Genomic DNA, 23,763 nt, shown 5'->3' on the forward strand with positions numbered 1-23,763 from the left:
CAGTTTTAGCCACCAATTGGAAAGAACATGGATACAATTGATCTGTACGACTAGCAAAGTAAGTTTGTAACCAAGTAAATCAAGTAAGTACAACCATCGAACATGCTTAATTATTCAAAATACCTGATCCTTGCTCCAGATATCAATTTTACCTCTAACCAGAAATTATCCCAAGTAATTTAACAAGGAAGTGAATTTATCAGCAGAACAAATTGTGAGCAACAGCTGCCATCATTTCGATTATTTCGTAGAAAATGACGTCGAATAAAAAAAAAATGTCAGTTGTATCTGAAAATGTGGTAATTGTGATACCATTTAAAGCATCATGTGCTTGGCAGAATACAATTATGGCCAAACAACATCAGATAGATACCTAAAAAATCAGATGTATTTAATGACTGTTTGAACAATTATGTACGGGTTGTTGAAACAATATTGGATTTTAAATGATCTCATAATGGGGCATCTCTCGTGAAAATATATATGTATATATATATCTATAGAAAATTGTATAATGACAGCAATTGTGTTGTTATGTTGTTAAGTCACAGCCCATAGACATTTATTCATTGTATTGTGCAATATCGCAACATAGACATGTGTTCTTTGGGGAAATTCCCATAAAAGTTGAGTGTCATTAAAAGTATCATCATTTTTGTTAACATTTAGTAATATTTTCAATGCCTTTTTATTCTATTGCTAGCTTGAAGGCAGCAATGCTAGACATACGACGGGCACTATTGAACAAAAAGTCAACGTCGTTGCTCCTTTTCGTCTTCTTTTTTTTTTGATGATATAAAAAAATAATGTATTGTGTATTCATGGCAATGACGGGAGAAAAATTCTCACGAGTATAATAATATTTTTCGGTATATTTAAACTCTTAAAGTGATAGAACACACAGCATAACATTGGGGATGTGCCACATTGCGAGTGTGTATTGTTATCGATAAGCGTTCTATGTGAGAATAGAGCATAGAAGCAAATTTAGTTATGAGAAGCATATTGATCCCTATCACGTACGTATATTACGAGCAAATTTAAATGATTAACGATGCCAACAAGCAACAGAGTGTAAAAGTTAAATTATGCAAATTCTCTAAAATACGAGTTACAGAGTGTGAGAAAAAAACAGTATACAGTATAAAGTAGAATGTATGGGAAACAGTTTAGGAATATACATGTACGTGGCAGGAGGAACATCGCGATTCATATCATCATATCATTTATGACATTCTTGTAATAAAATACATTTCAGTTAAACACGTTTATTCCATCAAAATGTTACATTTGGTGCCGTGCTTCCTTGCGGCCTTTGCTACTTCTCTCGTATAAGTATAACAAAAAAAAAGTTTATTTATATTCACACTGAGTGGGATTTGAGTGAACTTTTTTTGTTGAAAATATGTCTGAACAGCCTACATGTGTAGCAGGTTGTAAAGCATATGATGTTTAAAATTCAAGTGAATTCTGTCTGGATTTTATGAAGCTGTCATTGCTTATTTTAAGGCTAAATACTCAATTAGAATAGCATAAATCTATTGATCGATCAAGACACTGACTTCAAGCCGAAGCGACTCTGATTTGGAATCGGATTTTATTTAAAGATGACGTGACTCTGATTGGGTTCCAAATTCAGTTTAGGACTGACGTGGCTCTGAGTAGATGCCAAATATGATTTGATACCAGAGTCACGCTTGCCAGATACCGGATTTTGGATCAATTAACCGACTTGTGTCATTCTCGCAAGTACTAGAACGTGGACTCTTATTAAGTGAATTAATCACTTCTTAAGGAACCGACAAATGGTGTGAATATCCTCAAAGCTCCACAAACCCTTCTCCATACTCAAGTTCGATACTTCTATGTGATATTCACGAGAAACAGCTGAACAAACTTTTATCATAAAGTCGCAATCTTAAAAATTTGTCGTTTTTATATTTTTTTGTCTCACGCCACATACTCCTCTCTACATTTTCACGACGTAATGAATGAATGAATACATGAATGAATAAATGAATGTGAGAGAAATGAGCTTTTTCCGTGATGGTAGTTTATGTGAATGCTCAGCCACCGTAACTGGCTAATAATTTTCTCTTCCTTTTTTTCCTTTTCATTTTGCTTTTTTTTTTTTGAAATGCTCTCAAAGATTATTTCCCATAAGCATTTACTATCTGACCTCAGCTTCTTCTTACATTTCCCCCTTTTTTCACATTATAAAGCTACAGTTTCATTTGCCATTATTGTTGTTGTTGTTATTTTTTTGGTGCACAGCAACATCAATTTACGTGCATTGATGTTGAAACACCATATGTCGCACATTTAACTCTAGTCGAGTAGAAAATAGAGAAAGAAGTTATTTGAAAGAATAAATCTTACGGGAAGTAAGAGCAAGGAACAATGAGACGGAAAAAAAGGCAAAATGACCTTTTCCATGTATTACATATGAAAGTAATTCCCCAAAGTGGTTTGAGGCCATAAATATGATAAACGTTTTTGGCCATTCTTTAATGATATTAACCATATAAAGCAATAAGGCAATAAAAAAAAATCAAATAATTGAAATTCAAACAAGAAGAAAAATTATGAAAAATGTTCAGCATTCATCTATGACAAATGACTACAAATTGCCAGAATAGAGAATATGAGAAAATTAAATTATTGAACTGAAATGCATGTAAAAACTTTCTCATCGACATTGTACAGCATATAAAATATTCATGTTCGGATGAATGAAAAACAGGAATGAGAACATTTGTAGAATTTTTTTTCCTTTTTTTTTCAATTCATGCCATAGGCAAAAGTGTAATAAAATTAATTACGTATTGTACAATTGAAGCCATAATTTAATAGAAAAACAATTAATTGTCCAATATTTGAATTGGAGTTATGCATTTATCATACAAAAACAAAATATGGAATTCATTCAGGGATGACAAGTATGAAATCGAGTGATAATTGAGTGTTGGCGCATATTTTGGGTATACTTTGTAGATGTTACAAATGAGAATTCTTGGTAAGTCTAGATTATGGTCTCGAGGAGCTTTTAGGATCAAGACTTCGTGAGGAAACGGCAAACCACTGTACTCAATAGAACAACAATTTAATAGTGAGATAAAGTGATGGTCTTTGATAGTAAAGTGATGCTAACTGCAAACCGTGACATTGATTTAATAACAGAATCGACAAAAAAAAAAAACAATTTGACACGTTTTCAATTTGAATGTCTAAAAAATCAGCTCAATTTTTGCTTTTTTTAAACAATAGATGTCGAATTTTGACATTGAAATCCTGTGGAAAATTGTAGCTCTATGAAAGATGGAGTGATTTGATGTGGAGTGTCCTTATTCGTTGAAATACTATTCATATAGCTTGAAAAACTCTTATAAATATATTTGTGCTCATCCAAAACTGCAGGTAAGGATTCAAATATGCAGCCCTACAGCCTTGAACGAACTATAAGATGCATCCGAAAATTACAGAACCTAACAGTTAAAGAGCAAGCTTTCGTGATACAAAAAAACCACTATGGTACCTAAAAGCGGCTTGCATGTTGAGGAGACTTTCGCATTTAATATGCAGAATAATTTAGCTCATTTTTGAAATTTTTTCAGCAAATCTCTGCCAATAACTCAAAATTACCTTAATATAAATCACATTTTCTTAACAAAAACTGCTCTAGACAGGGCACAAGAAAGTTCTTCCTAATGAAACTGTCATAGACCACAATAAGGTAGAATATGAATAGATTAAAGCACCCACATATGTACAATTTGGTAAAATTAATTTCTTATTTAAACAAAAGGATGATGTAAATCTAGAGATAAATTCATTGAAATAAATTAAAAAGGATCCTTGAGCTCTTTAGTATACTTCTGGTGCTGTACACACTCTTTTATTCTAAAGTTTTTTATTGTTCAGGATCTTAAGCCTGCAGGGAAATAATGTGAAAGTGCGAAATAATTACAGCCGCAGGAGATTTAGACACACTCTACATAATGCATTGCTTGTCTGCTTGTTATGACAACTTCATGCGCTTCTTTGTATTCAACTTCCCTCCCTCATACCTCCACCTAAAGCCAACACATTCATTCCTATGTACACTGAGATTATAAACTTTATTTTTCCTCTTTATTCACTGAATGCAAAACAAAATGTTGTTTTTTTGTCACACAACAAGAGTCTTGTGTTTGTTTGTATATGTACATTCCAGAAAAAATGTATCTAAGTTGTGCTATTTTGAGCATTTTTCACCTATGCATAGCTTTATAGATTTTAGGGTATTATAATCAAATTTAAAGGTATTTTTATATGAGTTTAATGAAAATATTTTCAATTTGATGAAAAATGCAATATTCATCAAAGTCGACAGGACTGTGAGGCACTTTTTTGGAGTCTGGACTCTAATCCCGAGCGATACAAATGAAGATGGCCTTCACGGAGGTTTAAAGGCTCCGCTAAAGCTCTTTTATTAGCACTAAATGTAAGCCGACTCCTTTTGGCGTCCGTATGATTGCAAAAGTGCTCTAGCGGAGCTTTAAAAGCTCTGTAAACAAACCTTCACCATTTGTGTCGCTCGGGAATGGAGGCAGCTCTACTATGGAGTCCTGCCAACTCTAATATTCATTAGATATCCGTGAATGATTGAATATTTAAAGCAGTGGTAGGCAATAAGTGTGCCGCGACACACCTTACTGGTGAACCTGGATCAAAATCGCACAGTTCATAGCATTTTCAAACATTTTTATCAGCAAACTAGTGTGTCGCAGCGCAAATGTTGCTCATCACTGATGTAGTGTCTAAAAATAACCCCAAAAGTTACCTGGCTACACTCTGAACCACTTCATCATAATAACACACATCAATAAACCCGCATACAAGAATTTCATTTCAAAATCGTACGAAATAGTTCAAAGGAAAAAAAAAACTTTAACCCCACAAATGTAGGAAGACTTTTGATACTTGTTTTATTATTTTGTAATGGTGCAATAATTTTTCCGCAACTGAAACATTCTCTCGTTTCACTTTATAGCGGTTTGTGCATAGTCAGGATTGCAATAATAGCAATGTTACATTCATTTGTGTGCAGTGGATGCCTTTCTGCTGTTTCATTTATGTATGTCTGTATTCCCATATTACAGACAGTTGACATGTTTGAGTAAGTAAGTAAATACAACGATGAAAAATTGTTTGAATATTCAACTCATATGTACGTCATTAATGTGCCCGCAGAGATTTTTTTATTTTTTTTCATTAAAAAAGTTAAAATCGCTGTTTTAAACTTTTTCTTTTTATCGCTGACTGTTAAAAAGTCATCCGCGTTGTCATGATACCACTTAATGCCTTTACAATTGATAAATGTTTGTTGAAATGAGTGCGATGGGAAGAGGAGGAAAAATTCTAATTTCAGGCTTGTGTCGTGGAAAGGAAAAGGAGCAAAGAAAAGAAATAAAAGGCATACAAAAAGTGGACATCAAGTGGGAGGGTCGTATTTTGATCTTAAAAATGAAACTCAAAAAGTGTCAACTCAATAAGATTCATTTCAAAAGATTGTTACTAATTGAATTAAAATTTAATTTAGCAACATTCAGGACGTTGTAAAAAAATAGACGTGGAATAGGATAGCTAGTATAGACGTGGGTACTTGTGACCGACGGAAGCGGATTTCCCCCGAAAAGAGTCATACTTAGCTTCAATACACTTTACACGGATGGACATATGGACAGATAGACGGGCGGAGGGACACACGGTCAAACAGACAGACGGACGAACAGACGAACGAACAGACGGGCGAACAGACGGACGAACAGACGGACGAACAGACGGACGAACAGACGGACGAATAGACGGACGAACAGACCAATAGTCGGACAGACGCACAAAGTACGGACCACAGCACCCTTCCCTTTCAGGATAATGCACTATAAAAAGGAACAGAATGAGTGAAAAAGGGAAGTAAAACATCAATTGAGTTTGTTAAGTTTCTCTCAGTGCCCTTTTCATTCATCTCTTCCCTTTATTACATATTTTTTTGCCTATGTTGTGCCTGTGCCTTCGTAAATGCTGTTGATATATATTTTTTTTTTGTTGGCAATTCTTGTGCCATTTGAAGATAAAGTTTCATTAATTTGATTATATGGCAGCAAACCAGCAACAGTGGTATGAGAGATGAAGAAAAATAAAAGGTCATAAACAAGTTTAACTTATGATGTCATTAAACATCATTATCTCAAATATCCTCCTGAATTCTGAGTGAAATAGAAGCCATGGTTAGAGAACGTCATAAAAGGAAATGTATAGGATATAAAATTATACATCCTGATGGTTATTATCTCATAGAATTATTTTTGCTCTAAAAAATGTGATTTTTTTTCTGTTACTTTCTTATTTTACTTGAGTATACGACATAGAGAGATGTATAAAAAGAGATAAATGAGGAAAAAGCTTCCGTTCCTGCAAAAGCTAGGCTTTCATTATCCTCATCTTTTAAGGATTTACTTCAGCAAAAATAAATGAATTCATTTTGTGTTTTCCTCAATTTACTTTCACACAATATTAAGCAGAGAAAACTGCTTCAATTTATTTTGAGTGCATTTTGGTTTTAATGATAAATCAAATTAAAATTTATCTTACCTTCTTATCCAACTGTATTACATCAGTCTCGATTGAAGAACACAACAAATTGAAGATATTGTAAAATAAATTGGATGGTGGAAAATTTTGCAATGTAAACATTTCAAATGAATATTGTAATCAATGCTTACTGTTGTTTTGAGATTTTAGGATGATTAAAATTACATTTCAATCTATACCGAGTGAGGCAAATGAAGACGGATCAGTCAATGAGCTTTTAAGGCTCAGGTAAACCTAAAGGTTACCTTGGTGGTCAAATGTCAGCCATTTGGATGCCAAACGAAGGTGGCTTCCATCTTATATCAATAAAAGAGGTTTAGCAGAGCCTTCCTCATTTGTGTCGCTCGGGTTTAGCAATTAAAATGCTTTGAAATCTCTCATTTGATTGTCTTTGTTGTAAGAAGACCGAATCTTATGAGATACTGTATAAAATATTGAATATTTGTGAATATTTAAAGCAACTTTAATAAACATCTGTAATTATTACAGTTCAGCTATTCCTTCCAAGAAACATCAACTCCAACAAATCTTTCAATCCTCTTTGGCCTCCCCTAAAATGTTTAACTTTGGTCGATCTGGATAGCAATCCAATAAAAAGACAACGCAATGTCAATTAGATTCATTTGATATTTGGAATCGTATTTACAGCTTTACATTTCCAATTTTAATTAATTTGAAATTCAATCCTCAGCTCTTGTTTCGACATTAAATTTCTCAAATTAGTTATTGGGTATACAATGGAATAATGTTCCAATTCATCTGTAAATGCATCTTTCATGTGGCATTTAATACCAAAAATCAAAATTCATCAAGCTTTATGCTTTAATGAATTTGAACATTCATTCAATTCATGAATTATTATTGTACATACATTTCCCAAAAAATTTCTATTGACTCAATTTTGATTGAACATCGATTTTCATTCAATTCATCGACTAAGTAACATCAAATATGGAATCAAAATTTATTCGAACAATGTGACGGAAATAAAGGAATTGAGAGAAAATTTCTCTACTGGTATCAAATTACAATGAGTATGTAGGATTTCATTCTTTTAAATTACCCAGGTAGTTTATGCATCTGTACTGAAAACTGATGATGTGATAGTTTTCAATATTGGCACATGTGTTTTTGGGGTTGTTCATCTGAACTGTGGGATAATCGATATTGATAAGGAATTAAATGTCAGGACTAGATGTTGATGATATTCATGGTGATATTCTGGATAGCAGAAGTCGGTCTAAAATATGACTTCAGGTTGACGTTATCCTGTTTTCTCGATCGGCACACCTCGTCGCCGTGGTGGCAACATTTCAATATGTGTCGATCGGGTCTAGATCATGTCAGAGTCACGACGGCCTGATGCTGGATTTAAGATCGATTAACCGACGTGTGCTTTTCAGGAATGAGTAATGAAATGAATGATTTTGGCTCAAACACTCATCATAAATCCAAAAATCCAGCTTTGCTAAGTCCCTCATGATGATGTATATCTCCTTAAGCCAAATAAAGATGGACATCCTACACATTTATGTTCAAAGTTATAAAAAAGTCTATAAATGCCTTTATGATACGCACCACATGCATGTCTTATCTAATAAAATGTCCATTTTGATAGAAAATGATTCAAGAAATTCATTGAAACGTAAAAAAAGGAAGTAGCATCAATTTTGAAGTGTCGATAAAATAAGATTTTATTATATCTAACTTGATTTTGAAATATTTAAAAGGAAATGTCTTAAATGGAAATGAGGAACAATCATGACAATATTTGTTACCTCCTATTTGCCATATATTTGTACTTCACACTCAGACACTCCATCCTATCTCTATTTTTTCATCTTAAAATTGAAAATGGAAAATGTAGATGAAAAGTTTCACATATGGTACATTTATGTTATACGATGTATAATTTTCAAGTGTGTTTTGATATTACTTATTGAGCATATGGATGCAAAAAGCATTTTCAATTTCATATTAATAAAATACTCTGACATTTGCACAGGTAAAGTTTTCATTTTCAACACTTTTGTTGTTTTTGAAAGCAGAGTTGTTGTGTTGGATGAGAATTTTCATTCGGGTAGGGGACTTGAGATATGCTTAAGGGTTCCAGGAGGTGGATTCGTATTAGTTAAGGTGGATTTTGATAAAATCTGACTCAGTTCAATCAAATCCAACCTGGTCATTTTGAAATGTTGCTACCGCGGCGAGGAGGTTGTATTGTGCCTAGAATCAACTAAGGTATCCCGAAGTCTCGGTCTTGAAAAATTCTCTGACATTTCCCATGACCGGGGTCAAGACCAAAACCGAGACTTCCCAGGTAGTCTCAGTCTTGGTTTCAGTATCAGGACCCCTTAGAATCAAGTGGCAGCCACTTGGCAAAAACTACAAAATTTGACAAGTGGCCCCCGCTTGGTTCTAAGTTTAATCCCCCCTTGATGTGCTTTAATATGCTCCGATTTGATTAGAATACACTGAGTCAAACCGTCACAAGTCTTCAGACCACTCTTAGATGTAGATCATCACACATCTGTCAGTATTTATACATACAAATCCAAATTCCAAAACACCTAACACTGTACTGTATAATATTAATCAAAAAAAGACTTCCAATAAAGCAAATTCTAAAGAAAACATTCATATATGAAGGAACAATACAATGTAATACAAAATCAATATTAACAACACCTATTCAAACTACTCTTAGAACTTTATTTTGGTTCACTCCTTTTTTATTCTTTCCTTTACCTTTCACCTTCCATTTATATTCTTCATTCCTTTTCATTTCATTGTGATGGATATAAATTATATCGAATTAATATTAAGATAGACGAGAGGGTAAAAAGTGAGTGAAAGATAAAGAAAAACTTGTGAGTTATATAAATCGTCATGAATCCATTCCAAAAAATGCTTTTTGTTGGTCATTCAGGAGGTTGTTTAATTAATGGACAGATGATTGAATTTTCAGGCCTACAATTACATTCTCACTTAATTTTATTTATGTTGTATCATTTAAGATTTTCTTTTGTTCTTCAGTTTCATATCTAAGGAGTGAAGTAATAGGTTTATTCTGGAATATGCGTGAATAAAGGTGATAATGATGTTTATTTTGTTATTTGGGTGGCTAGATGTATGTTCTGGAATAGGGCAAATTGGTTAATTGATCAAAATTTTGATCTTAGACTGGCATGACTATACCTAACAGGCAAAGAGACCGCTTATAGGTATCATAATGGTTTTTCTATTACATAAAAGCATGCTCTTTACCTTTTCTGGTCTGACTTGATTCCAGACTCAATTTAAATCCAGGACCATGCCAGTGTCACGCCTGTCTGTTACCAAATTTTGGATTGATTGACTGACTTGCTATATTCAAGATTATGCAGTCAAGATGGTGAGATTTGAGCTATTAAAAATGTAAAAAGTCTTCAAAATTGACAAGAATTAATATTTGATCCAATTTGATGTTTACGAACTAAAAACGCGACTTTACCTCTTAGTTGACATTCATATAGTCACCCACTGCATTCCGTACACCTTAAATCATTATCTTAACCTGCGAAAAGTGGAACAACACCTAAATAATCCCCCCAAATGAGAGAAAAACTTTGATTACATGATGGAAAAAAAGGGTAACTGGATATCCAACAGTAAGAAATGAATTCTGGAAGAACAATGATAAAATATTTATAGTAAAAATAAACTTTTTCTTCATACTACTGCTTAATGGATTTTCTTCTGCATTTTTCCTCGCTTATATTTCACACAACAATTTGTTATTGTTGCTTGTGCATTATTTAAACGAAAAATTTTTATGGAAAATTTCACATTTGAAGCAGTAATTTGTAATACAAAAGGATGAAAAAACTGTTACTGTTGCTGCCTGTGTTGATGTTTGAGAAACTATTACAAAAAAAAATCTTCCTCTGTTGTGCAATAAGCAATAAAAAATAAAAAGTTTCCTCCTTTACTTATTGCATTGCACATTTTAGAATTCAATGACGATAAATTTCCGTTTTTTGCCTCGAAGATAAATTGTAAATGATGTTGATGTTTAATGCTAAATATTTATTCAGTTTACTTTATCTTTTCGAGATATTGATTCATTGAGTAAATGGTAAAACAGGATGAAGAAGTCTTTACTTTTTTATTATTTTTTCAATTTATATTTCGCTGACATAAATCCACTTCAAAGGACTTGCTTAAGGATGAATTTTTTGGTAAATCCTTTGAGTATCTCAGTACCTAAATATGCTTAGAACTGTGGTTTTTTAGATAAAACCTCTTACAGCTGTTTAAACAGAGACATTTGTCGTTGACTACGACAGCATCTTTACAATTCATTAATAATTTGTTTTAATTTCTTATATTGTGTAACGTAAATTTATCATTTGAAATATACACATCAAGATTTACACATCATTATGTAAAATTGTTTTCGATTTATTTTTGGAACATTAAATTTTATGAATTGTTATTAAGAATTACAATAAATTGCAGGAAATTTATTTACAATTAAGTCTTTAATTAAGCTAAACATTTAGCAATGATTTTTAGACAATTTGCTACGTCTGTACTCGTCGACGTCTCGGAATAAAAAGAACGAATGATTTTCAATTCGCGCCCTTTATGCTGAACGAGCGAATTGAAAACCGAAAGGCGAATTCGAATTTGAATTCAAATAAAAACATTTTTAGACAATTGTAAAATTGTCAACGTGCTTTCAAGTGGAAATTAAATCATCGAGGTCTTCAACATCTATCATCAACATCATCATCAGCCATAATAATAAATCATCGTCAGCTACCAAAATCAGCATCTGAAGAAAATTTCTGTAAAGATCAGAAATTTATCATCGTCAAAACATCCAGTGAAGCAAAACACGTGGATAATAGAATTGGACGCGTAAAGACAGAGATAAGCTGACGTGAGTAGTAGTGAATTAGTGGTGATTTAATTAACAAGACCAATACTAACAAATTAAAAAGGAAGTTAGAGTGGAGTGAGGTAGTCAGGAATATACCTCCACTTCCGAACAACATCCAATAGCTGTGCAAGGCAGTTAGCGGGTGGAGTGGATTTTCCACGCTAAGCACTTTTAACCTAATTTCTCAATTTATTCACTGGATCTTATGGTCAAAGATCCAGTGCACTAAACTAACAAAGCACACAGTGCGTAGTTCATAAAGTCCTCTATAGGAGGCATCTATCATACGAAGTCCTGCAAAAGGCATTTAATTAAATTATTTGCACACGTGTCACAAGTAATAGTGCCGTGTGAGTCATAAGGCATAAAGCGCAGTCGTATCAACCGTCACAGTTAGAACGTTCTCAAAGTCGTCGAACCTAAGACGCATTTCAAGTCGTTTATAATAACGCATTAATTCCGTTTAATTGTTAGTTGATAGCAACTGAGATATTGTAAGTAAATTCGCGAATTCTATCGTAGATATTTCTTCAATTAAAAAGTCCTTAAGACATTTAATAATTAATAATTTTAAATCCACATCCATTACTGTAATACAATGGAAGGCGTTAAATCGTGTGGTACACTTGCCGAATTCTTTCTTAAGAAAAAGAATGCTAAGCAAATTTACAGGAAATTTAATCCTGATTGTAGTAGCATAGCTAGCTACATGCTCAAAGCCGCGAAGGTTAAAGAGAACATTAAATGCGGGTCAGATAATGATTGTCATTGGTTCAGCGCACAGGGCGATGAACGTGATAAGTCAGACCTACAGACATATGCCTTATGTGTCTCATGCAATCGTATTTATCATGTACGTTGTACTGGTTTTAACTTCTCAGACATTACTGAAGAAGCTCTTCCGTGGATGTGTAATGTATGTTCGTCTAATCCCATGAACACAGCTGCACAAGCTGTAGTTGATAATGATATCCATCTAGTTCCATTGAAGCAAAGGCTCATGGAATTTTGTAAAACAAAACTAGTAACTACTGGTGCCATTCCAAAAAAGAGCACAGAAGTAGAACATTCAAAAAACGTTCATAATCCAGAATCAGAAAAAATTACTGTTTATGAAATTGTAGATGATACTCAATACGATATTGAGCTAGTCTCACGTGAAGAACTGTTAAGAAAATATAAAGAGCTAAAAGCTCGATATGCTGCCGTTGCCAATGAAAATGAAAGCATGCAACGAACTATATATGAGAACCCTCCTATGAATATACCTCATCCTATATTCACTTCTACTGGCATTGCATCTAATGCTAGAGAAAATCTTCCAGCACCTGTCAATCAGCCTATACCTAGCTTGAATGATAATAGACAGTGTGCAAATCCAATCAAGTCATCGACTTATTCTGATGCAATAATGCAAGCAAATCATCGAGCGATAAGAATCGATGATGAACTTAATCGAAGTAGAGAAATGGGGCAAACATTTTTCTCTAATGTAGGAAATAATATTCAGTCTGTTGCTGGCAACAACAATGCCATACCAACAGTTAGTAGAACTAGTATTATTAATGAATCCAATGCTGTGAGCGGTTCAAATAACGCTTCAAGCATAAATGATTGTTTAGCTGGAATCTCCAATCAAGTAACATTACTTTCTTTAGGAGAAATTCGTAAGAGTTTACCAAAAATAGAAATATTTGATGGTAGACCTGAAAAGTGGCTCGCTTTTCAAAGAGCTGTTGAGCGTACTAGACAAGAAGGGCAATATGATGAGGCAATGATGAGACGAATCATTCGCAAGTCATTGTCTGGTCAAGCCCTAGAACGCGTCGATAATATTTTGGATTTAATTAATCCAGACCAAACTATGCAGTATCTTAAAGACAGCTATGGCAATGCTAACGTAGTAGTTGAGGCCGCGAAACTCAAACTACTAAACGCGAAATTGTCTAAGCCTCTTACACATGCATCTTGTGTAGAGGTGACGACATATATTGCCAGTTATATGGCTGCTTGCTCATATGCTGGTTTAGTAATTACAGACAGTACGTTAGCAGCTAAAATTCATAATCAACTTGAATCTTATCACCAAGAAGCTTACTATAAATTTTTCTATGAAAAACATCCAAACGCGGCCACGCGAATGGAACGTTTGGATGTGCAATTTGATTTCCTTAATCAAATTGCTAAAACCTTACCACTAGGTACCTTCATTAAATCTGAAAATAAAATGAATAAAGCGAAAGGCTTTCAAGTCATGTCGATGAGTTCAGGGCCATCGACATACACGAACACCTCGCAATCATTTAATAATTCGGATTACAAATATGAAATTCGTGATAAGGAAGTAGCTAGATATTTAGGCTATGATATGGCTAAAGTCAATCAATTGCCAAAGAAATGTGAGCTATGTGGGGCAAGAAACCACTTCACATTGGAATGTAAACAATATCGTAGCATGAAAATGGATGAAAAATTTAATGTGGTACGAACTAAAAATTTATGCCATAATTGTTTATTAACAACTTCTCATTCAGCAAGAGATTGTGATATTAAGTCCGGTTGTGGGTATAAGTTTGATCAGAACGCTAGATGTACAGGAAAACATCACGTGACTTTGCATAGAAATGTCAATTATAGATCATATTCTAATAATTCAAATAGAAAACCACAACGAAGAGCTAGTACTAATAATAATGCAGCAAGAGCACATGATAGAATAGCTCAGCAGCAAAACAACAATCAAAATGTTGCTGGGGTAGCAACTGCTGGTATTCAAGCCCAAGTTCAGCAGGCGCAGATACCTGCTGTTCCTGGAGCTCATGCAGCAAACCCAGTAGCATTCAGCATTAATTATCCTCATTTATCTGATGAGCATGTTCAACGACCTTATGTCATTAGTACTATTGCATCTCAAACAACCTCTGCATTTGAAGGTTCACAACGGACAGTCAAATTATTTCGCACAATATTCTATGGCCAAAGCAATAAAGCTTTTGGTTTTGCAATCGGTGATTCAGCTGCAGAAATAACTCTCGTAAAAAGAGAATTAATTGACGACTTAGGTATCTCAGGCGTACCTTGTATCATTAATCTGCAATGGACTGATTCTATTATTAAAAGCACTGAAGCTATTAAAGTAAAATTAGAAATTTCGGGCATTCTCGAAAATAGTGAACGTTTAATTTTAGATGAATGTTACGCTATCAGTAATCTTCTGTTGCCACCTCGTTCATTAAACGTGGATATTCTGAAAAAGAAATTCACTCATCTTAAGAATATTCCATTCGCATCATATAAGGATGCAATTCCAACAATGCTTATTGGCTCACGTCATGCATATGTTTTTGAAGCCATAGAATCGGCAATTCAAGATGGCAATAATAAACCAGTTGCTTTAAAAAGTAAACTGGGATACACGATTTATGGAGGCGCGCCAGAATGCTTCCAAGAATCTTACTCGGTTAACAATCATCAGATAATAGAGGAAGATATCCTCAATTCTCAACGAATATCTAATGAAATGTTAGATAAAGTTTATACACATTCATGCTCAATCGATAGTTTAGGCATTACACCTAAAAAAGTGCATTATACCAAAGATGAGCTAGAAGCCATTAAGTATTTAGATAAAAATATGAAAGTTTTACCAAATGGATCGATTGAAGTACCATTAATTTGGAATTTAATCCAGGATGAAATTCCTAGATTACCAGATAATTATCCTATGGTTTATCAGCGTCAAATAGCGACTGAAAATAAGCTTAAGAAAAATCCCGATCTATTAAAGGAATTTAATAATAATTTCCTACAATTAGTCAATGAGAATTATGTCCGTCCTGCATCTGAACGTGACTTAAAAGCTCATTGGCCTAATGTTAATTATTTACCTATGACTTTAGTTGTAAATCACAACAAAGTGCCAGTCAAAACTCGAAATGTTTATGACGCTTCAGCCAAATATCGTGGTACGTCACTTAATGATAATTTACTAATGGGTCCAAACCTTTTAGTGGATATGCTTAAGCCTCTAATGAGAATGCGTATGCATAAATACGCATTCACAGCCGATGTGAAAAGCATGTTTCATAGAATTATGATAAGTGAACGTGACCAGCAATGCCAAAGAATTCTCTTTAGACAAAATTTGACAGAACCTATGCAAACATACATAATGACTGTTATGTTGTTTGGACCCAAATGTAGTCCATTTGCTTCTCAAATGGTCAAAAATAGGACTGCTCAGAAATGGTTAGAAAAATGCCCTAATGCTGCAGAAGCATTAGAACATTACACGTATATGGACGACATCCTTACAAGTGAACCAACTGTTGAGCAAGCCATAGAAACGGCTAATCAATGCATAGAAATTTTAAATTCAATAAATTGGCATTTAGGGAGCTTTCAAAGCAATAGTATGAAAGTTCTACAAGCATTAAATAAGGATCATGTTAAAGAGGAATTAATTGAAATTATGTCAGAAGAAGAATCGACATATACTACTAAAGTATTAGGAGTTGCATGGAACCCTAAACAAGACGTTTTTGTTTTTAATTTGAACAAAAACGCATTCATTAAACTAGCAACAGATTGTGGATTGAAACCAACCAAACGGGATCAATGTTCAACAATCGCGCGTATCTTTGATGTAATGGGTCTTATTGCACATTGCATTATTAGAGGTAAAATCTTATTACAAAATTCTTGGCGTAATAAGCTGGGTTGGGATGACGAAATCTCAGACTCAGACCATGTCAAATGGCTGCAATGGTTAAAAGACTTAGAAAAAGTCTCTTGTCTTAAAATTCCCAGACTTAGATTTCCTTCTAAAAACTTGTCCGAAGCTGACTTGTTAGAGTTGCACTGTTTCTGTGATGCAGGCAAAGAAGCAATTGCAGCATCAACATATATGGTAGCAACTATTAAGAATTATCGGTATGTTAGCTTCGTAATGGCTAAAGCCAAAGTAGCACCACTGAAAATAAAAACAAAGACAGAAATTTCTGAAATGCCTAGATTGGAGCTTCTTTCGTGTCTTATTGGTACTAGACTTACCCAAACAATTGTAGATCTGCATAAAGACTACAAATTGCTGGTGTATATGTGGTCCGATAGCGAAATAACTCTTAACTGGCTTAAGAATGAAAATATTAAATTGCCTAAATTTGCTATTTCACCTGTCGAAGAAATTCTTGAGCTTACAAATCAAGAACAGTGGAATTATGTTGATAGTAAAAACAATGTTGCAGATTTAGCAACAAAATTTCAAAAGTTTGATTTTGGAGACATTAATTCATCGTGGTTTCAGGGTCCACAATTTTTGAAATTACCTCCTATACATTGGCCAAAGCAAAAGCTTAGAAAGGCAAATAATAATGACATTCTGGTTGGTAATATTAATTTCGAGGCAGTATTAATAAACACCCCAATTAAGTTACCTCCTGTTAATTGTCCTATAGCTAATGATTTTATTATTGACTTGTTAAGCCCTAGCATTTTGGGTAGTTGGTCAAAATTGAAACGAGCTATAGCTCGCGCATTAAAGTTATATTATGATGCTATGATTCCATTATTAAAGTCAAAGAAATGGAATGATCCTGCTATACGTAAACAAATTATGAATTGTGTAAATTTTAATAATTTGTCACCTTTAGATTTAGAAAGAGCAGAACTCTTTATTATTCGACGTATGCAACGTGAAGTTTATCCTAATGAATATGAGAAATTATCTAAAGGTTTACGCATAACCAATACTGAATTGTTACAATTGAATGTCTTCATGGACAACAATGGGGTTATTAGAATTAGTTCGCGTGTGAACGAACCTTTGAGTACTTATGCTCAGAAATTCGCACCGCTTGCCCCCAGGGAAAGTGCCTTAAGTACACTTTTACTTTTCGATTACCATTATAACCATAATCATTTTGGGCTAGAAGCTCAAGTGGCAGACTTGAGATCTAGAGTATGGATGCCTCAAGCTCGTGCAGCTTTGAAAAAAGTGCAGAGATTATGTAACTATTGTGCATATCGCAATCCTAATCCTACCGAGTATAAAATGTCACCATTGCCTAACGTACGAACTGATGCAAATCTTAAGCCATTTGAAGTAACAGGCTTAGATTGCGCCGGTCCTTTCACTGTATTCGCAAAGAATGGCCATGCAAAGAAAACGTGGATATTAATTTTCATTTGTACTACATCTAGATTTGTACAATTACATGTTCTCGATGATTTATCATCTCTTTCGGTCTTTGAAGCAATTATGACTTTGTGGACTAATCATGGTCCTATTAAACAATTCATTTCCGATAATGGTACAAACTTTATCGGTACAGCTAACATCATTCATGCTGATAGTCGTAAAATTGTTGACTTCTTGAGAAAAACTAAGAACGAAATTGAATCGGAATTAGCAATGAAGACCCATGCAGGGTGGGCCTTCATTCCGGTTCAATCGCCATGGTTTGGCGGGTTTTATGAAAGATTAATTCAATCAGTTAAGAAGTCAATTGCATCATCTATTGAAGACAAAAAAGTATCACGTACTGAATTTAATATCGCACTTCAAGAGGCGGCCCATAGAATAAATTGTAGGCCTCTCACGCATAATCCAATTAGTGCGGAAGATGAGGAAGTTCTTACTCCTCATCACTTGGCTAAATATCGGAGTGGTTGGCCAATTTTACAGTCCATCCACGGAATGAAAAACATTCCAGATCCTCTGTCTGATAAGAATCATTACAGACGAGGAAGAATACTAGCGGAAGAAATATCCAAGAAATTTACCTTACAATATCTCCCTATTTTAACTAAAAGAACGAAGTGGTTCAAGGATTCAGAGCCTTTAAAGAAAGGTGATTTAGTACTTGTTATTGATCCTAATACGACTAGAAAAGCTTGGGAACGAGCAAGAATAACGAAAGTTTATTACGCTAAAGATGGCAATGGTAGAGTTGCAGACATACTTATGCCAAACGGTACTGAACGCAAAAAACGCAGTACCAAGCGTCTTGCTAAAATTGAAATTAAGACCTTATGACTAATATTAATGAAATACCTTAATAAGCTTGCAAAAAGTTTATTAAGTCACCGCTCAAAGAGAAAATTCTTTCTATATGACTTGTGCATGACAAGTCATAATCTTAACATTCTCTTTTACTCTTTTTTCACAGACATAATGGGTGTGAAACCAAGCAATATTCCTCCCAAGTCTGTGCATATTCAGCGCTTTCCAACTGCGCCTAGTGACCTGTCCAATTCGTCTCAAATGACTCCTGTAGCATCTTCAGGCGATAGTCTAGCAGCAACGCAATCTGATTATGGATGTCCATATACTATCATGCGCCTCAGCAATATCTCTAGCAGAGTTCCATTAAGAGCAATCCTGCATAAGGTTGCTCCTTTTGCTCCCAATATCATTGGTATTGCTAGATGTGCTGATTACATCAACAAGCGATTAGGACTCTCCGTGTACCTAATCTCAGTCACCAATATAGACTGTGTATTCTTGGAGCATACCTTTATTGACTATCGAGAAGACGGACGTGATCCACAAGCCATGCAGATCGTCGACTACAAGTTTGGACGTGCTCGTATTATGAATACGTCTTATTTATCACGTTTTGAGAATATACCGGCATCAATCGTCATCAAGGGTCTAAAACGACTTAGAACATCGGATAATCAGACATATTATCTAGCTGATGTAATCGGATTTTTTGAATCACATGGTACTATCACGGCAGCTCGTTTGAATTTTGAGGCAAGACATAAGCGCACTCAAAACACAGGATTCGTCACATTCTTGTCACAAGCCAGCGCCAGAATGATTGCAAAGGAGAACGTATTGACCCACATGGACATGTACAACCAGCCTATCACCACTATTATTTCTGACGGAGTACCAGTACTCGTTCGTCAACATAATGCGTTTTTATTACACGCTGGTCTTACTGCATGGTCGAGAGACATTGAAGAAGCCAATGTCCTCATGTATCATCATGCTGCTCCAATGCGACATCCACATTCTGGTGATCCAGATACTCACGCCAAAGACACAGTTGGCAATTGTGGACTTACAGTCATTGTTAATTGTGCTAATCCATCAGGACTTGAGACAGAAGCCCCTTCAAGCGCTGACTCAACTACATGCGTTCTTGAGCTCAAAGGCGCAACAGTTCCATTTGACTTTACTCTGGAAAATAAGTCAGAAGTATTCACGCAGGGTGAAGGTACTTCTGACAATAGTCCAAGTACTTCTGAGACTTCAACTGTTGCAACAATGGCCAGTGATTTGCTTCAACAGCAACCAACAAGGGTAGCTCATAATGGCTCAAAGCGCCGTAAGATTGAAGTGGGAGACCTTATCAACAAACCTCCGCAACCGGTTCCTGCAGACACATCATCCGATGGACAAGTGTTAGTCTTATCGGAGTTCGTCAAGCTGGACAGCGAGTAATCATCATCTTCGTGGGCTCCCGAGAATGTCGTTGACTACGACAGCATCTTTACAATTCATTAATAATTTGTTTTAATTTCTTATATTGTGTAACGTAAATTTATCATTTGAAATATACACATCAAGATTTACACATCATTATGTAAAATTGTTTTCGATTTATTTTTGGAACATTAAATTTTATGAATTGTTATTAAGAATTACAATAAATTGCAGGAAATTTATTTACAATTAAGTCTTTAATTAAGCTAAACATTTAGCAATGATTTATGTACAATTCTTGGCAATTAACTTTCACTTACACATTTAACGGACAATTTTTATTTGAATTCAAATTCGAATTCGCCTTTCGGTTTTCAATTCGCTCGTTCAGCATAAAGGGCGCGAATTGAAAATCATTCGTTCTTTTTATTCCGAGACGTCGACGAGTACAGACGTAGCAAATTGTCTAAAAATCACAAACCTTAATTTCACCGAATAAAATGTACAATTAAGAGATAAATTAACAACATTTTTTGTACTCATCGACAGACATTTTACTTCGTTTTGTTTTGTTGAACTTTTTGGTAATTTTATATACTTTCTGTTTAGATGTTCAATACAGGTACTAACATATATGAAGTTGCTGTGTGGTTTTAGATATAAAATGCATAGATGTAAACGAATATACGGAGAAAAATCTTATTGTGGTTGCTTTGCTGCTGAAGGAACTTTGACAAATAAGTGATGTAGGATCATAAAAAGTAAAGTGTTTTAATTGATTAAGGAAAGTAAAATAATTTAGTTATCTAATCAACATTTTGCTTTGGTTGGCTTTAAGCAAACAGTTTTGAACAGCCTTGAGGACTTGTCCTAAATACTTGACATACTTTCAAATTTCAATTAAATTAAGTGTCAAGTTATCATAAGATGTCATATGATATGAACAATCTATGTTGTATCTATGAAGAAAAATTTTCGAGGCTCAGGTGTGTCCTTTCTCCAGCACACAAGTATGTCGCGGCACACAGTTTGGACAGCAATGATTCTATACCTCGAAAAGTTTGAGAATCCAATATACACAAATTTAAATGTTTTGTTAAGATTATACTAGATCAGACATAAGTATCTAAATCAGAATTTGTCAATTGAACAATTATTCTCGAAATGAGTATGCTCCTCCCGAGTGACTCAATGAGTCAAATCACTTTTTCGCTGTTAAATGAGTCCAAACGCTCATTCATGGTGTCGTCAGGGCTATTTAGTATCTTACCGTTGACAAAACGAAGTAGCAGTGCCCTAGCGAACTCGATGTTCTATTCGGGCATGAAGTTTATAATCCATAACTTCAAGTTCAATGCTTAAATGACTCCTATTTCAAAAGCGGATTTCAATTTAAGTTAATATATTCAATTTATTGGTATTCAGTCTTATTTCTTATGCTTTATTCGCAAAATTTGTTTGAAAGAGATCTCATCTAAAGCATTACAAGAGCCATCGTCATTTTTTAATAAAATTGACTTCTAGGAACTTTTTGGATCAAAAGCTTCCTTCGAACCAAGAGAGGAAGAAAAAAACAATAAATGCTGAGTTTATCAACAGTTTACGCTTTAAGGCATAACGAATATATTTATGATATCATAAGGATCAAATGGATTTTAATACCGCTTCCAATCAGATCCTTTCCGTTCTCTCTTTTTTTACTTCTTCTTCGCTGTATTTTATCATAAAATATCTTAAATTGTATTTTTATTCACTGTATGTATCCACAATTTTTATATCGCTTACGGTATGAGATGGCTGAAGAAATTAATATTTCATGAGCTTGTGTTTATAAATACTGACTGGCATCGGAATGATAGGCTCGATTTCGATTACAAATTCTTATTTTCTGTTCCATTCTTTTGTATAAATCTGTTACTTCCCAAAAATGAGAAAACAAAGGAAAAGAACACGAGGATGTATTTTTTTCCATTTCGATAAAAGAAAAAAGGAAAAAGAACGGAAATTTTTTACATTATTACTTGCCTGTTATTGACTTTGAGGTTTTTATCATTTCTTCTACTTCATACATAATTTATTGTTTACAACAGTTGTATTGAACATGGAAATAAATTTACTTTATTTTTTAAGCACAATAAGACCGAAAAACGAGAAGAAAATTGAGTTTAAAATTAAATAATTTTTCCAGCAATTTCAGTTGTGGTACGTTCAGAGTTGGTGTTTGAGGTGTTTTAGATTTATTTACCATGATCCAAAGCTAGGGCGGCCATCTGCTGTATTTTTGCCGAGATGCTGTTGTACTTTTTTCCCCGTCAAAGCTTAAAAAGGTGTGATTTTCAAGAAATCGAGAATTTAATACAATATTTGGAAGTAAACGGTGTACAGGAGCTCCAAAAGCTATTTGGCCTAAAACAGTGTTGTAATTATGTCAACTTGATGAACAGGCATTTAATTTGTAAATTACGTGTAATCTAACCCGAGAGGACAAAAAAACGTAAAAACCAATCAATTGCAAGTTCAGTTGATTTTTAGTTATGGTGTACAGATCAGTTGTGATCTATGACCTCCCACAGGAGTCGCCTGAAGCTGGCTCTATCGCTGGCTACCACTTGAAAATTTCTGATACCAAGTGCATTGCTATCTCTATCGACAGCTTCCTTCCAAGAGTTCTTTGGGCGTCCACGGGCTCTTTTACCGTCCAGAAAATCAGCTTTTAGACATCAACTAGACATTAATTGACCATTGGCTAGTTCTCACGTGTATTTGTCCAAACGGGTAAGCTCGGTATAGAAACACAGTTGCAGTAAATGGAGACATCCAGTGAAACGATTAACTCAATCTTCCAAAATCTTTATTAAATCAATTTCTTCGAAAGTGGTCCATTTTGACATCAATTATATGTCTATAAAAAAGGATATTCACTCATAAATTCCCTGTAAACACTTGCATCACAAAATATATTCAAAATCCTCATATTTCTCAGTAAAACAACACTGATTGAAATATATGATAAAAAACACAGAATATTTTAAAAGGAAAACAACATCCGAGTTTTTTTGATACATATTTTATTTATTCATTGTTAGTCAAATTGAGCTTACCACAGTGTATCATGGAGAAATGAAAATGAAAATATTTATTTCATGAACTCAAAAAAAATCAAGAAAAAAATTTTGAGTGAGGAAAATAAAAAAATTTCATGCGGTGCTTGCGGTTTATCACTATCAAAATGATATAGCACTGACTTAGTTTGTGAGTGTTGGAGGCAGCATTAGTGAATGAAAACAAGGCTTAACATATTTTCTCCATATTCATCCATAATGATTTTATGCTCATCAATCATAAAAACTGTCAAGGGTCGAATATTCATTACTTTTTCACACGTTTTTAAGGCTTTCTCTCTGTCATCATCATCATAGCAACAGCAATGAATGTGTAACGACACAAGCTAGGGAAGTTTTAATATAACGACAGGAAATTTACTCATCGTAGCATTAACAAAAATTATTTGTAATTAACAGTAATGAAAGCTCTTACGAAAGATTAATACGACGTTGTTATAAATCCCAAGCCATTTGTATATCTTTTTTCTACCTTCCTGTGATACAGCTTGTTGTGCATTTTATGTTGTAGACATTCTTTTTTGTCTAATTAAAAATGGCTTCCAGCATAAAATCCTCGAAATCCGTATATACAGTTTTAAAATTCAACGCTGTTGGCAATGCTGAGATGTGAAAACCATCACAATATATTATGTGACTAGAAA

The sequence above is a fragment of the Chironomus tepperi genome, unplaced genomic scaffold (genome assembly GCF_022539635.2).
Source record: "Chironomus tepperi strain 1889 unplaced genomic scaffold, CSIRO-AGI_Ctep_v1 contig_261, whole genome shotgun sequence".
Classification (NCBI taxonomy): domain Eukaryota; kingdom Metazoa; phylum Arthropoda; class Insecta; order Diptera; family Chironomidae; genus Chironomus; species Chironomus tepperi.